Genomic DNA, 13,273 nt, shown 5'->3' with positions numbered 1-13,273 from the left:
GTCCGGTGGTGTTGGTCCCCAAAAAGGATGGTTCGCTGAGGTTCTGTATTGATTTCAGGTACCTGAATGCAGTTTCAAAGTTTGAATCCTACCCAATGCCCCGGATCGATGAGTTGCTTGAGAGAGTTGGGAGCTCCAAGTTCATCACCACGCTGGACCTGAGCAAGGGGTATTGGCAGCTTTCCCTGGCTCGGGAGACCAAGGAGCTGACAGCCTTCAAGACACCCTATGGGATGTTTCAATTCAAGGTGATGCCATTCGGTCTCCAGGGGGCACCGGCTACGTTTCAACGGCTCATGGACCAGGTGTTGAGGGACGTTCCACAGTTTGCGGCTGCCTACTTGGATGATGTCGTCATCTTCAGCCAGACATGGGAGGAACATGTTTCTCACCTGCGACAGGTCCTCCACCTGATCAAGACTGCTGGGCTAACCATCAACCCACTCAAGTGTGCCTTTGCCCAGAAGCAAGTGGAGTACTTGGGCCACGTGGTTGGACAAGGCGTGGTCAAGCCTCGAGTGGGAAAGGTGGATGCCATTCATTCATATCCTGTGCCCACCACCAAGAAGAAGGTTCGTGCCTTTATGGGGCTTGTGGGGTGGTACAGCAAATTCATCCCCCACTTTGCTGAGAAAGGACCCATACTCACCGACCTCACCAAGAACTCGGCCCCAAACAAAGTCAGATGGAATGAAGGATGTGACCAGGCCTTCAAAGACCTCAAGGGGGCAATTTCACAGTCCTGACTTTTCTCAACCATTCATTCTGCAGACAGATGCCTCAGGGGTTGGTCTTGGAGCAGTGCTCCTTCAGGAGACGGATGGAGAGAGACATCCGCTGTTGTTCCTGAGTCGTAACCTCCTGGACTGAGAGACAAGATACTCTACTGTGGAGAAGGAGTGTTTGGCCATGAAGTGGGCCATTGAGTCATTGAGGTACTACTTGCTGGGACGTCACTTCATCCTTGAGACGGATCATCGTGCTCTGCAATGGCTAAATCGGATGAGGGACTCCAACACGCGTCTCACGGCATGGTACCTGTCCCTACAACCCTATGACTTTACAGTCATGTACCGTCCGGGGAAAGCCAACCTTGTGGCAGATTGTCTCTCCAGAGTACATGAAGACTGAGGTACTGTACTCTCGGGAGAGGGGGGAGGAAATGTAACGACGCACCGCCGTTACTTAGACCACGGATAGTGTGCGAGATAGGGTGTGATAGAGTCAAGGAACACGCATGTTTATTGTATGTATTTATTGTGGGACTGTGGATGCTGGGAGCCATGTGCACAGCTAGGACACAAAGCTGGTCCCGTTCTCCCTGCCAACAAACAGACAACTGCAGTCAGTGACAAAGTGATTAGACTTGACTGTAGTAAATGTCTGTGGCAGAACATTATCGTGTATATATTGCAACAACTTACCTCTGCCTGTTTCCTCTTCCTAGGGTGTTCGGGCAAAATACTTCCCCGGGGGCTCGAGCACCCATTTATAGTGCCGGGAAATACCCACTACAGGAAGCGGGTAGGGGGAAGTGAAAATAGGTGTTGCTGTGTTTAGTTAGATAAATGAGGGTGTTTATCATTTACTTTATTTATAGGCATTCTAATTAGTTGTTCATTATTATAGATACTTGTGGTGTGGGTAAAATCTGGTAAATATTTATTATACATATATGTTTAGCAATATACTTACCCGTAGATGGCAGGGCTGGTCCAATTAACTGGACCAGGTGTGTATATAAGGGCCTCATTTTGTTTGTGTGGGGGTTAGTGAAGGCAACTAGATACTGGTGTCAACGTTGGTGCGATGGTCGACCTTTTAAAAAAATAAAAAGAAGCATCTTCTGAAACTACTCTGGACTCCTGAACTCTTCATTTGCCTCCATGGCCACTCGGGCATGTTTACAAGTGGCGGCAGTGGTAAAGGCCTGTCGATATATTGATGGGACCAAGGACGAGAAGGAAAAAGAAGAGCGAGCACCAGGAGAGCCCAGAGAAGGGGGGACCAGAGACTTCGACTGGAGACCAGGAGGATGTGGTTTCCTATGTGGTTAAGATGCGAGAAAGATTGGAAAAAATGACAGTTCTTGCACAGGAACACATGAGAACTGCGCAGGCTAACCAGAAGACCTGGTACGACAAGAAGGCCAGGGAAAGGACGTTTCATCCAGGACAGCAGGTCTTGCTTCTACTGCCTTCCAGTGACTGTAAGCTGTTGGCCAAATGGCAGGGGCCTTATGAAATCACCAAGCGCCAGGGTAAGGTCACATATGAGCTTCACATGCCTGACAGAGTGAAAAAGCATCAGTGTTTTCATGTTAACCTGCTGAAGGAGTTTCAAGAGCCTGCACCACCAAACCAGCTGCCGGTCCAGCAGCAGCTCCTGATCCGTGCCCTGGATGAGGAGGAAGAGAGAGAGCAGTCGTTTCCCAGCGATATCTCGGAAGCCAGTTCGTTTGAGCTGTCCCACCTCCATCCGGAACGGCAGGTGGAGATCAAAGCATTAATCGACCCAGAGCTATTCCAACTAAAGCCTGGCTTCACAACTCTGGTCCGGCATAAGGTCCACCTGAAGGAAAGCGCCAACTCCTCGTCGGAAGTGGTATAGGATCCCTGAACGGCTGGTGCCAAAGCTCAAGAAGGAAATTGAGCTGATGCTACAGCTGGGGATAATTGAAACGTCGACCAGTGAGTGGTGCAGTCCGGTGGTGTTGGTCCCCAAAAAGGATGGTTCGCTGAGGTTCTGTATTGATTTCAGGTACCTGAATGCAGTTTCAAAGTTTGAATCCTAACCAATGCCCCGGATCGATGAGTTGCTTGAGAGAGTTGGGAGCTCCAAGTTCATCACCACGCTGGACCTGAGCAAGGGGTATTGGCAGCTTTCCCTGGCTCGGGAGACCAAGGAGCTGACAGCCTTCAAGACACCCTATGGGATGTTTCAATTCAAGGTGATGCCATTCGGTCTCCAGGGGGCACCGGCTACGTTTCAACGGCTCATGGACCAGGTGTTGAGGGACGTTCCACAGTTTGCGGCTGCCTACTTGGATGATGTCGTCATCTTCAGCCAGACATGGGAGGAACATGTTTCTCACCTGCGACAGGTCCTCCACCTGATCAAGACTGCTGGGCTAACCATCAACCCACTCAAGTGTGCCTTTGCCCAGAAGCAAGTGGAGTACTTGGGCCACGTGGTTGGACAAGGCGTGGTCAAGCCTCGAGTGGGAAAGGTGGATGCCATTCATTCATATCCTGTGCCCACCACCAAGAAGAAGGTTCGTGCCTTTATGGGGCTTGTGGGGTGGTACAGCAAATTCATCCCCCACTTTGCTGAGAAAGGACCCATACTCACCGACCTCACCAAGAACTCGGCCCCAAACAAAGTCAGATGGAATGAAGGATGTGACCAGGCCTTCAAAGACCTCAAGGGGGCAATTTCACAGTCCTGACTTTTCTCAACCATTCATTCTGCAGACAGATGCCTCAGGGGTTGGTCTTGGAGCAGTGCTCCTTCAGGAGACGGATGGAGAGAGACATCCGCTGTTGTTCCTGAGTCGTAAGCTCCTGGACTGAGAGACAAGATACTCTACTGTGGAGAAGGAGTGTTTGGCCATGAAGTGGGCCATTGAGTCATTGAGGTACTACTTGCTGGGACGTCACTTCATCCTTGAGACGGATCATCGTGCTCTGCAATGGCTAAATCGGATGAGGGACTCCAACACGCGTCTCACGGCATGGTACCTGTCCCTACAACCCTATGACTTTACAGTCATGTACCGTCCGGGGAAAGCCAACCTTGTGGCAGATTGTCTCTCCAGAGTACATGAAGACTGAGGTACTGTACTCTCGGGAGAGGGGGGAGGAAATGTAACGACGCACCGCCGTTACTTAGACCACGGATAGTGTGCGAGATAGGGTGTGATAGAGTCAAGGAACACGCATGTTTATTGTATGTATTTATTGTGGGACTGTGGATGCTGGGAGCCATGTGCACAGCTAGGACACAAAGCTGGTCCCGTTCTCCCTGCCAACAAACAGACAACTGCAGTCAGTGACAAAGTGATTAGACTTGACTGTAGTAAATGTCTGTGGCAGAACATTATCGTGTATATATTGCAACAACTTACCTCTGCCTGTTTCCTCTTCCTAGGGTGTTCGGGCAAAATACTTCCCCGGGGGCTCGAGCACCCATTTATAGTGCCGGGAAATACCCACTACAGGAAGCGGGTAGGGGGAAGTGAAAATAGGTGTTGCTGTGTTTAGTTAGATAAATGAGGGTGTTTATCATTTACTTTATTTATAGGCATTCTAATTAGTTGTTCATTATTATAGATACTTGTGGTGTGGGTAAAATCTGGTAAATATTTATTATACATATATGTTTAGCAATATACTTACCCGTAGATGGCAGGGCTGGTCCAATTAACTGGACCAGGTGTGTATATAAGGGCCTCATTTTGTTTGTGTGGGGGTTAGTGAAGGCAACTAGATACTGGTGTCAACGTTGGTGCGATGGTCGACCTTTTAAAAAATAAAAAGAAGCATCTTCTGAAACTACTCTGGACTCCTGAACTCTTCATTTGCCTCCATGGCCACTCGGGCATGTTTACAATGTCTTACGTTATTATTTATCATTGAAAATGAAGTCATTTGGAGGAAAGATCTAAGTTCTTATGATCTCAAGTTGTAAAGAAATATTAGTGTTCAGATGTAGTTTACACAGATTTCATTATATGTAATAACAACTTCCTCTTCTTCTGCTCTACAGTCACATGTGTGCATGTTGTGATGTTCTGCACGGTTTATGGACTCGAGGATGTGAACATGTAGGAGGAACTGGAACCTGGATCATTCATCTCTGAACCTAATGAGGAACATAAGACTCTGATTTACATGAAATATTGTTTGTTCATGAAGCAAATAATGAGTCAGGAGGCAACATCACTGCAGAGGACAAATATTAATCCAGGAAGCAACAATTCTACTTCAAATAAGATGGTGTGATCATATTGTTGATGATAAACATAACAGTAAAATGCAGCTCCATTTTAGCAGAAAGGTTACAGTTAAGAAGACATTTGATATTACTAGTGTTGGTATACAACACAAAGCTGTACTCTCTAAATCTGTGTACTCTACATAACCAAAGTCACTAATAACACACTTTAGGTTGAACAGGGAACATGTGTTAGTAGATAACTTTGGTAGTATTTCTCTACTGAGGCAGCGTGAGTGTAACTCTGAGCTGCTGTTACTTAGATGAAGAGAAGGACTTGTGTTCTTCACCACAGCTTCTGAAATGCGGTTGTGTAAAACCGATTATATCTGATTTCACAAGAAGCTGCTGACTGATTGCAGATATTAAGACTCTTTCCATGACAGGCGGAGCTGTTCCTATCAGATGAATGCTGTCAGTGTCTTCTTATTTCTGATAGATGTGTTAACATCAGCAGGTACAGCTACTGACTACTACTAGAACTACTGCAGTCTGTGTGGAACTGACTGTGACAGTGTAGAAGTACTCTGTTACAGTAAAAGTACTAACACAACAGTGTAGAAGTACTCTGTTACAGTAAACGTACTAATACAACAGTGTAGAAGTACTCTGTTACAGTACCAGTACTCATTATACACAATGGACCATTTCAGAATAATATTATTTTATAGTATTATAATGATTGAAGCATTAAAGAGGACCTATGATCTTTTCTGCTTCCTCCCTGTCCTTTAGTGTGTACTATATATATATATATATATATACATCGTTGTGTACATCAAAAGGTTGTAAAGGTTCAAAGCCTGAAGTCCACGACCAAAGGGAGTTACTCTCCCCTCGGAAACTCTTCTCCTGAGCTCCTCAGTTCTTGTCTTTACTTTTCAAGTATGTCACCAAGTCACACATCTGTATGTCAGCTGCCTACCGGCTAGTTTAACACGCCGTCAAACAGAAAGGTAGTGAGAGCGGAGCCGTGGCTCAGTCACAAGAGTTTGGTTTGAGGTGGTCATGTCCAGAAGACGCTGTGTTCTGCTCTGTGAGAGGAAAGGTCCTCTTTATGGAGGCGGGGCTTAGTGAGTGAGAAGCACAGCTCCGCACCACGAAGGCTCAGTCGTTAGCTACTGTAGTGAAACAATGTCTGTAAATGAATGAAATCAGAAGTAGACAGAAGAGGAGTTCAACAACATAACCTAATACAAGTTAATACCACCAACAAAATAGGAGGATTAAATGTGGACTCTCAAACATCAGATCTCTAAAGCTGTATCAGTAAATTATTTAATATCAGATAATCATATTGATTTATCGTGTAATGAAGAATATGTCAACTCCTCCAAGTCATCTTAATACTCTCATTCCTCAGGAGGTGGAGTAGCATCCATCTTTGACTCAGGCCTATTATTAAACCCTAAACCTAAACTAAATCATAACTCATTTGAAAGCCTGGTTCTTAGTCTTTCACACCCAACCTGGAAAACAACACAGACAGTTCTATTAGTTATAATGTACCGGGCCCCAAGTCAGAGTTCTTATCAAGTCTAGTCCTTAAAACAGATGAAGTCATGATTGTAGGGGACTTTAATATTCATGTGGATGTTGATAATGATGCCTTAGTACTGTGTTTATCTCATTATTAGATTGGCTTCTGTCAGAGTGTACAGTAATTAAAATAGAACATTTAATAGTCTTTCCACAGAACCCTCTTTTATCGGACCGTTATCTAATAACATTTGAATTCTTACTACTCGAGTGAACAACATTAGGCAAAAGTTTCTACTCGATGTCTATCTGATGGTGTTGTAGTTAAAATAAATAAATGTAATTGAATGAACCAGTTGGTGAAGTGTGCGGTCATTCAGCAGCAGAACTGAACTCTCTAAAACATTCTCCATCCACTCTCTGTGGTAGTTCTCATCAGTGTGGGTGTAATACATATTTTGTCCACAGACGGGATTGTGGCAGCGCTGTTCTCACTAAAAGAGACCTCGTTTTTACGTCTTTCTTTTACTCTCTTCAAAAACATGAAAATACAACAAAAATAAAATAATTATTACTGTATTGTCCACTATACTAACAAGGAGGAGCCTGAAACAACACGTTTATTAATCGCTGCTTCACTGTGATGAAAAAAAAGTCCAAATTACAAGCAAAGAGGAAACGGATTTACAAATCTGCATATTGAGATATATTTAGAATATAAAGACTTTTAGTTTTATTTGCACAATTTACAAAAACTACAAATATATATATGAAAAGATAAATAATATGCAGGAAGAGGCACAACAACTCACCTAAATGATGTGTGAGGAGAACGTGATTAGCACATTATGGAAACACACCCTAATAGATTTAATAGATCTACTAGATCTAGTAGATCTAATCACTTAGAACACACTCTGTTTTAAATAACTGACCACAGACAACTTTTTGAGATGAAAAGTCAATACAAGTTTACTGACTGCTTTTTAGAATGTTTAAATAATATTTACAAGGAACTAAACACCAATAACACAAATTAGACCCTTTAAGATAAGAAATAGTACTTTAACAGTTATTACATAAACAAATTGCTTTGAAAAATATACCAAACTGAATCAGCTTTTATCAAAACACTAACTTAAATGTCTTCAGTTTTTATTAAGCAATAAATGTGCAGTTGTGTCCACACCAACAATTTTATTCTAAACTAAACATTCTCTGAGATGTCTACCCTCACTTCTCTGCATTTCTCTCTCTCTTCACGCTTCTTCTACTCTACCTACGACCAAGGGTACATCTCAAGTCTCTTAATTGCATCCCCGTTTCCCTCACTTGGGTCCTTTACTTGCGTCTTAGTCCCTCCCACCAGGGATGCATGGAGGAAACCATGCAAGGAGAGAGGAACGAGGAAATATGTTTTATAATACATGAGACGTCCTTTCCTCAGTTGTGTCACGTGAAGCGACGTCTGTTTCTAATGATGGAGGATCAGCTGATCACAGCTGGATCAGCTGTCAGTCGGCTTTAACAGCTGGAGAGACTTTTGAGAAGTTTGTGTCTGTTCACATGATCACTGTACTTAATAATAGTAACTAATAATACTAATGTTCGCGTTCGCAGAGCTCGAGTCTACAGTCGTGCAATGTCTACAGTGACTGTAGACATTTACGCGTCCTCATTGGTCAGTTTGACTGTGGACTACCAATTGGATCGGAGGAACCGACTGCAGCCCACCAATCACAGGTGGACCTGCAAATCTTGAATACTTCAAGTTAGAGTTGCGAATCTACCCACAGCGTTGACCCTGCAGTAATTCTGGTAAGACTGAAATATTTTTGTCTTTATAATTATTTATACAGAACACTGTTTATACTGCCCAATTGTCTTTTGGTCGGGTGGAAAAAAACGGACATATTGTTAACGTTAGCTAGCTAGCTAAGACTTCGCCGCTAGTTCACGTTTAGCAGCTCTCAATAACATCTCTTCGAAATTGTATTACTGTCAATATCCATTTTATCTTGCCTTAACCCATTAACTCTTGCATATACGGTTCAAATCCTGATGCTCGAGTACGGGCCGGGTCCGGTAAGATAACGTTAACGTTATCTAGCGTCCCTAAATATAACCTCTTAAATCATTATTACGAATGCCAAATATTCTTTGCATCCAAAAACAGTCCCTCATTATTCAATAGATAATCAACTATTAGCCAGTGTTCCAGAGACAGTATTTTTGAGGGTTTAAATTCGTTCTTTTAATAATTTACGTGCTGTCATAAACACCTGCTTGCTCGGGTGTTTATTATCCATCTAACGTTATATTATTAAAGACAAGAGAATGTATGAACTACAAAGACTTCTGTCAGCCTGTTTTTTGTCTCCGTTGCTGTGGTTATGACGGGAATATGGAATAATAGAAGATCCATATTTCTGATGTCTTACTCTTAGTTTTGCCATGAGTAAGAACATGAAACTTATCCAAAGGGAACAGTTGATCAAATATCAGAGGAATCAGTCAGTGTTGTAGGCTCAGGAGTTATGAGATATGATATATGAGTTAACGTTATATGAACTCTCCCTCAGAGATCTCTAATCTAATCTGTAATCAGGGATGTAATCAGCAGTTGTCATCCTGCTCTGACACTTCTTCCTCCTCTTCCTCCCTGGGTGCTAAAAGGATATCAATGGCCTGTTGTACGTTCATTGTTATATTAGTAATGTATTATTATAATATAACAATATCTAATATTATAATAATAATATTTTGTTATTGTGGTTTTACTCTACAAGTGTATTTCAGCTACATTTGAACTTACCGCCTTTATATGTCAACTTTTCAACAGGAGGATGCCTGCAGTCCAAACCCCCTTCCTGGCTTCGAAAGGTTGGAAAAGTTCGGCTCTGCTCTGCTGGAGGTCAGCCTGACAGAGGACAAGCTGACTCTCACCACTGAGCAGAGGAACAAGGTCCTTGAAGCCTGGAATGCAGTGGAGGAGCACGACAAGCAGCCGCAGCAGTTCAACCAGCTGTACAGAACACACTGGGGCAACACCCTCTACTGCCACACACAGAGGGACCATCTTGTTGATGCTGCTGTGATCCAGAGGCTGAAGATGGCTAAGCGCTACGCACCAGCTCAACAAGACATCAGTGCTCAACAGGCCCACGTACACGCTGGTGAAACTGCTGTGGTCTCACCTCAAGGGTCTCGCAGCAGTCCTGAGAAGAGCACCATCTAGAAGGCCTACGAGAGAATCCAGCACCGGATTCTGGTGGAGGATCCAATCCTCTGCAAAGCAGGCATTCCTCTCCCTAAAATAAACATTAAGACAGTACGGGACTTCATACATCGTCAAGAGCGCCTTCTTAACCTGCATGTCACTAAACAGTCCTTCACTGTCACAAAAACCACCTCCATCTCATCTGCTGACCTCCCTCCAGCACCACACCAGCCGGCAGTCCTCCCTCCACCACTCTACTCTCTGATGGAGTATGTGCCCACACCCAGCACGGCAGGGACTAAAGTGTTGAAGAGAAGGACGGACATAATCATGCCACTCTCCCAGCCTCAACCACCACTGCCACTTGTGCTACCAGCAGTTAGAAACACCTCTGCCACCTCTACCATCAGCAGACCTGTGCCCTCCCTCTCTGCATCTAAAGCAACCGCTGAGACTGCTGGCCCCTCCACACGGCCATACTGCCTGCTCCTCCTCCTACATCAGTCCCTACTACTCTGCCCACAATGTCTGCTCCTCATGAGTTAAGCCCACCGTCCTGGGCCAGAGCTACGCAGTACAAGCTAAAGAGTCTGGAACAGCCCTCTGCAGTAGGAGTGAAGGTGTCACGAGTGCAGAATCTCCCTGTCTGTACATGCTGTGGCCAACCGACCCAGGGACAAAAAGTACAACAGAAAGGCTTTCTGCCCTGTAAAGATGATGTCAACATCAAAAGGTCTGGACCACACAGTGTACGACAGCTACGAACACTTCACTTCTGTTGTGGACAAGGTGGAGCGATGAGCTGTAGACACCCTGTATATATCTGTAATTATGGGACAGTTGCATTGTAAGTAACTTAACTGTAGTGATGTGGTGTTATCAGCAAGCATAGTTTAGATCTTCATGTACATACTCATGCATTGTAAATAGTTTAGATCTTCATGTACATATTGTAGTCTTCTATTTTATGACTGCACTGTTTTTTCTGATTGTTCTCCATTTCATGCACTGTATTCAATAAAGTGTTAAGTGTTACAGTAACATCGAGTTGTGGAATATCAATTAATGAATGCAACAGGGGTGCGTTTGTTTTCATCAACAACAGGGACACGGATATATAGAGTTCCAGATTACTTACATGTCAGAGCACATGCCTATATTACAATTATATCAGATCATTTTGCAATAGAAACATTAAACAGCCTCAGAAAATATAAAACTACTTCTAATTAGCCTCCCAGGTGTCATAAGGGAATTTAAAAAGACAGAAGTGACAAAAGTAAACAAACAGCATTCTCTCACATGTATCATTTTGATTTGGAATGAGATGCATTTTATTGAAAAAAGACCTGAATAAATGACATGAATTATGTAGCATTATGTAGACACAAATGTACTTGAGATTCTCTATTTATAGCGTCATTCTATTATAGCTTCAACAGGTATCACAATAAATAGCTAATTACAATCTGAAATGGACAATTTTACACACATGGAATCAATCCAGATGATGACAACAGTGTGTGCAACATCTACTTTGAAAGGAGGTGAGGCGTGTGCTAGACTCCTCCTGTGGACTCCTTCATATTCCACACGTGGGAATCTTGTGTGCATATTTTTCTCTCCTGTAAACACAAAGAAAGTCTTAAAGATCTTTACGTATGAAGGGACACGTCTAGCAGCTGGTGGACCAATGTGCAGATTTCTATTTCCAGATCTTGTGTATTGTGGTACATGTATGACAATAATCATGAAAGAAGTCATTGTGATACACAAACTAACATGTGCTTGGAGTAAATAGTGGTACATGATTCTGCTGCTGATACCACAGTTTGACAACATCAGGGAGCAAATATCCATTCTACATTTATTGATGCCACCAATATAAATTGACCACTTGATGGCGACATTACACATTCTTCAATTAACGCAGACTTTACGCAGGCTTTGACCACTGGGGGCGCAAATGTTTCACTTTCTCACAGTAGACTGTCGGCCAATAACGTTTCGGGAGATTGCACTACGGTACAGCGCATCCCCGTTCGCGGTTATCATCACTGTAGAGGTGTTTCTCTCTGTAGTCTGTTAACAAACTGTGTCCTCTGTTCTGTTTATAAGCGCAGGATCGATTTATACCGGCGGAATGCGATCATCTTATTTATGAATTATTTGCGTCTGTATGTTTTGAAATTGTGACGTCATTATTAAATAACCCAGAATATGATTATTGTTTCTCTGAAATTATAAAACTCATCAAACACTCAGGAATGATGTAAAAAGTGTTTCACTCTCCAGCTCTCTCTGACTTTAATTGTTTTCATAATAAAAGTTATTGAGGGAAATATCATGAAAACACAAATCTTTCTAATAAATAAAGAAAGTTGTTTGTGGTCCTTTTGCTGTTCAGTCTACAATGAACATTTATTTAAACCAGATGGTGAATCAGAAACCTAATCAAATATAAAGCTTGAGTGTATTCTGTGATCCGTCTTCACTCTGGTGTTAAACTCCAGTCAGTCCGATCAACTGCAGCGTCCAATCACATGACTGATGAACAATGAGGGGGGGCGTGTCGGCCGTTAAAATACTTCCTGGAAGTCTGTTCTCGTGGTTCCTCGCTCATGGCTCCTCAGAGGTCCCTCCTCCATCCTCGATCCTCTGAGCTACTTTACAGCTTTGGGACGGCTATCAATATGGCGGCGCAGAAACAACTTCCGGTTCAAGCGAGGATCGAGGAGCAAGGAAACGACAATTAAGAGACTTGAGAAGTAGGCAAGGCAAGTTTATTTATATAGCACATTTCAACAACAAGGTAATTCAAAGTGCTTCACATAAAACCATTAAAAGATAAGGCAAAAGAAAAGGAGATTTAAAAACAATTAAGAACATTCATTGAAACAATAAAAACAGGATTCTCTCTATTCTTATCATGAGTCCACCTTAATCATTTTCTACAATAATGATATGCTGGTGTACTAATAACACTGTCATATCATTATGAGTGCTTTAAACTGTATGCAATCCAGCCATCAAGAGGACATGGGAGCAAGTAAAAACTAAGCACAAAACATTACTCAGAATGGTGAGTCAATACAATATGTGCCATGGTAATGTAATGAACACATCCATAAGTTTATTAAGCGCCAAATAAACTTTACGAACAGCACGGCATGCAGCGGCTTTCCCGATGTTCTCCGCATCGCCGACACTGTACTAAAATGTACCACTCGCAGAAAAGCGCAAGACTGCATCCAGTCTGTGAGACAATCAATGCTCGGCTGCGGCGTGTGGTGTTCGCAATGTGTGGCTCGAGAAGGTCTTGTAAATAAATGATTCCTTGTCGGCAGAATGGATAGCGCTCGTATAGGAAGTCATCATGATGTGATAATGGATCTTGGCAATGTGGAAGAACTCTCTCCCTATAAAACGCTAATCTAACTAATATCGCTCCTTCATCAATGGGATCTCTGAGGAAGGGAGCTGTACATTAATGCGATAGAGGCTTCTTAGTTTGCTCAGCTGGTTTTAATGGATCACCTTGTGTCTCACTTTACATGCATTTCCGGAACTCCCGTATAG

The sequence above is a fragment of the Anarhichas minor genome, unplaced genomic scaffold (assembly GCF_050575085.1).
Source record: "Anarhichas minor isolate MPS153535 unplaced genomic scaffold, ASM5057508v1 ptg000136l, whole genome shotgun sequence".
In the NCBI taxonomy this organism is placed as follows: domain Eukaryota; kingdom Metazoa; phylum Chordata; class Actinopteri; order Perciformes; family Anarhichadidae; genus Anarhichas; species Anarhichas minor.
The sequence above is the reverse complement of the archived record's forward strand: the minus strand, read 5'-3'. Positions refer to the sequence as shown.